The 4,798-nt window shown below is 36.3% G+C and overlaps 1 pseudogene; it reads left to right on the top strand.

Annotated features, from left to right (window-relative positions):
• Positions 1-375: 375 nt before the first annotated feature.
• Positions 376-3,979, top strand: LOC118239764 (annotated as a pseudogene).
• Positions 3,980-4,798: the final 819 nt, after the last annotated feature.

Raw genomic sequence — 4,798 nt, 5'->3', positions numbered from 1 at the left:
GCAAAGTCTAAAACTCACAGTATAGTCATATATAAATGGAGAAGAACAACACACAACCTTTCTAGAGCTCTAGCATTCGCATGATTGTCCTCTGGCAATCATTTTGACTAAGGTTATCCTTGCTACTTAGTATACTGGCTGTTCAAAGGTAAACAGTAGGGAGAAATTCATTAAGGAAATATTTTTCATCATTCTCAGGCCTTACATTAAAATATAGCATGTTGGGTAAAATTTACTTAAATGTTTTACTCCTTTAGCTCTTTAGCTTTATACCTTTTGGGGAGGGAACCTCCCAGGTCCCAAATTGATACACAGTTGCATGTTATATAATGCATGTCCTTTACTTGGCTTATTTCTAGCCAATATTTTTCTAGTTAAATTATCCTATCTACCTTTTGCCTCTTGACTTTTACCTTTCTCCATTTATGTATATCTTACTTTCCTTCCTACTTCATGACATGTTGTGTGGATGGGTAGCTGGCCCTGTACTCTTCCTTTTCTTGAGCCTTCCTCCTTGCTTCCAGATTTATCCTTCTGTGTATACTTTGTTTCTGATACCACAGCCTATCCTTTCTCCTGACTCACTATTGGATAAAAACCTCTTCATCAGAATATCAGCTGTTGTATCCAGGCAAAGAAGAACAGCTTCATAAAATTAATCTAATACATCAGAAAAAAATTAACACATAGTTACTTCATTAAGCAAATTTTCTATAGCATAAAAGTAACACATTTTAAAATAAGGTTCTACAGAAACACACATTTACAATATGGTCAGTATTTTGCTTTAAGTTGCACACATGTATGTGATATTTTAGAATGCCATGAAGTATAAAGATGTGCATATTGACTTCACTTGGGAAGAGTGGACTATGCTGGATACTTCTCAGAAGAATCTCTACAAAGATGTGATGCTGGAGACCTATGAGAACCTCAATGATATAGGTAAGAGTATATTTTCCTTCCCATTTTAAAATAATAGTACAGCTGTTCCTTAGTTATTGGTGCTCTTCTTTAATTTGATTGAGAAAGAAAAAGAATGTAATAAATAAATCAAAGTTGTAAAGCTCACTGATTACAATAACATATTTTTTGCACATTTGCCTATATTATTTTTCAATAATACTGTATACATTTTCTTGCCCTATATTTTAGGATACTCTTGGGAAGACAATATTATTGAAGAACATTGTGCAAGTTCAAAAAGACATGACAGGTAATTTTCATTTACAAGCTCACAGAAATGTGTCTCTGAAGAAATTGAAATGTGTTCTGAAGTTTGAAACAGAAACAGCAGTGTATTTAAGCACAGCTTAATTTGCATTGATGATCATTAAATTCTCACAAGAACATAGAATTCAATTTCAGGTAGTTTAACTGCATTTGCAAGGCAATATTTTAAGAAAGAAGACAAGGAAATAATGCATTGGGAGAAACTGCCACTTAAATCATTACACCACAAAAGCTATGCTGTAGTACCGTAAATGCACTTATTTCATACTACCTATATTACTAAAGATATAGAAAAGATTGAATTGATAGTTATGTCTCCAAAACTTCCATTAAGCAAATACTCCATAAAAAAGTTGGTTTTACTCATGTACTTGCTGTGACAGGAGAAATTATTGTCAAGAGTCAAGGGGCAGTTATTGTAGGGAATGTATAATCACAATAACGTATATCTATAAGGAACAGAAAGTCAAAATGAATTAACTGAGGAAGCCTCTTTTTTGTAATCTTTACATTATTAAGAATATCATGTACTACTCAGGATACAAGCCATTTCAGCAGAGATATGTAGAACATGATATACCTCTCTTGCAGGATATTTAAAAGTTGTGTAGTAGTTCCCATTTTGAGCATACTTGCTGAATTTGATTCAAGTGTACCAGGAATTTGTTTTCCATCTTCATTGATAATAAACCAAGCTCACTCTGTAGAAAAGCCCTATGACTCTATGACTGTGTAAATACTTCTCTTTGTTGTAGTTCATTAGCAAATGTATTATGCCTCACAGAGAACGAAAAATTAAAAATACAAAAAGGATGATAAACTTCTGAATTTTTCAAGTTCTCCTCATTAAATGAAAAATCATCTGTAGAAAAAGGTTCTGAAAATGAGAACCATGTAATAAAGCCTTATATATTCACAGCTATTTTCAAAGATACATGCAACCCTTAAAGAAGGGAAATAGAAGAATGTAAGCACAGTGATAACACTATAATATCTGATTCGTCTTTGCAACTGAAATAAATTGTAATATTAATTTATACAGGTAACAAGATTTGACATTGCATAGAATATGGTAAAGCATTTACATATGACCCTTTTCCTGGCAGGCATGAAAGAAGACAAACTGGAGAGAATTGTTCTGTATACACACAATGTGATAAAGCCTTTGAAAATAACAGTTATCTCCAAAGTCATGAAAGAAAACACACTGGAAAGAAATATGAATGTAACCAATGTGGTAAAGCCTTTGCATATCACAATTATCTTCTTACTCATCAAAGAAAACATAGAGGGGAGAAAACCTACGAATGTAATCAATGTGATAAAGCCTTTACTCATCACAGTACTCTTCATAGGCATAAAAGGACACATACTGGAGAGAAATGTTATGAATGCAATCAGTGTGGTAAAGCCTTTACTCAGCACAGTCATCTTCAAATGCATAAAAGGACACATTCTGGAGAGAAACCTTATGAATGTAATCAGTGTGGTAAAGCCTTTTCTCGGCACAGTCATCTTCAAAGGCATAAAAGGACACATACTGGAGAGAAACCCTATGAATGTAATCAGTGTGGGAAAGCCTTTTCTCATCACAGTAGTCTTCTACTGCATAAGAAGACACATACTGGAGAGAAACCCTATGAATGTAATCAGTGTGGGAAAGCCTTTACTCGACACAGTAGTCTTCAAATGCATAAGAGGTCACATACTGGAGAGAAACCCTATGAATGTAATCAGTGTGGGAAAGCCTTTTCTCATCACAGTACTCTTCAACAGCATAAAAGGACACATACTGGAGAGAAACCCTATGAATGTAATCAGTGTGGGAAAGCCTTTTCTCATCACAGTACTCTTCAACAGCATAAAAGGACACATACTGGAGAGAAACCCTATGAATGTAATCAGTGTGGGAAAGCCTTTTCTCAGCACAGTACTCTTCAAAAGCATAAAAGGACACATACTGGAGAGAAACCGTATGAATGTAATCAGTGTGGTAAAGCCTTTTCTCGCACAGTCATCTTCAAAGGCATAAAAGGACACATACTGGAGAGAAACCCTATGAATGTAATCAGTGTGGTAAAGCCTTTTCTCAGCACAGTGCTCTTCAAAGTCATAAAAGGACACATACTGGAGAGAAACCGTATGAATGTAATCAGTGTGGTAAAGTCTTTTCTCGGCACAGTCATCTTCAAAGGCATAAAAGGACACATACTGGAGAGAAACCCTATGAATGTAATCAGTGTGGGAAAGCCTTTTCTCAGCACAGTGCTATTCAAAGTCATAAAAGGACACATACTGGAGAGAAACCGTATGAATGTAATCAGTGTGGTAAAGTCTTTTCTCCCCACAGTAATCTTCAAATACATAAAAAGACACACAATGGATAGATACCATAGGAAAGTAACCCGAGTGGTGAATCTTTTTCACAGCACAGTATTTGACTGCATCAGAAATTAACTTATACTTGGTGATTATGGAAATTTCCAAGGCCAAATCTCAAAAATATCAGGGAAAAGTACAAAAGAAATGATCAGGATGTAAGCTGACAATAAATGTCTTTAAAAGATGGTTGCTAACCAAAACCACAAGAGTGAGTTTATCTCCCATATGATAATAGGCATCATTGGGAGATCACAATTCCACATGTGAGATGTACCCCTGCTTGATTTTATACCTACTGTAAGGACAAATTAGGAACTTTCAGGCTCGAAGTCTGACTCGTCTGAATGGGCTCATATTCTACTTCCCCGAAACCTGCAAACATTCAGTTTGGAACTCTGAATGGTGGTGACTTGTTGGGAGCCATACAGGTTGTCATTAACCTTTAGGCCTAAACTTGGCACACCACAAGGCTATAGAACTGTCTTTTGATTATAAATGACTCCCAGAAGCATGAGCACCCAGAAGGAACAACATGACCGAGACATCAATCTATTGTTCCAAACACAGGTCCACTTACCTAATAAACCCTCCTGCATCTCACCATTTACCTGGGTTACCCTCCTTCTCCCCACCACTAATGAACTTTATATCCTGCCAACATCTTCTTTCTGTAGTTTTCTACCATCCTGCTTAAATGAACACCTTTATCTTGGGCTCTTATCCCCCTCCAACTTTGCCTCATAGTACTGAGTATATAGGTTAGCCTAGAAAACATAAAATTTGCCACTTAATCAGAATCCTGTCTGTGGTCATTCTCTCTTGTCACTTGTCCCCATTCCCCTCCCTGGATATCTTGCTGTAGATTGCCGTTCCACAGGTCCAGACTACTACAGTGACTAGAGATCACATACAGATTGTGGCCAAAAACTGTATTGAAGTCACGTATGGATTAGTCCATATTATATTTCCAGAGCTGTGGAGAATGGAAGAATTTTTAGGGAGATAACTTAAGTTTTGATACTTGAGTATCAAATGCCACGCAGGATTCTTTGGTTGTAGCTGAGGACAAGCAGACATATAGTCTATTTTGTTTCCACTCAGCTGTGATGGGTCAGCCCCCTTCACTTCTTTCACTCTTTAGTTTTTGGCATCTCATGCTGTTGTCAATGACAGTACCTGCAGT

Source organism: Cricetulus griseus, unplaced genomic scaffold (assembly GCF_003668045.3).
Source record: "Cricetulus griseus strain 17A/GY unplaced genomic scaffold, alternate assembly CriGri-PICRH-1.0 unplaced_scaffold_1, whole genome shotgun sequence".
NCBI classification, from domain to species: Eukaryota; Metazoa; Chordata; class Mammalia; order Rodentia; family Cricetidae; genus Cricetulus; species Cricetulus griseus.
Note: the sequence above shows the minus strand (reverse complement) of the source record. Positions and strands in the feature narration are given on the sequence as shown.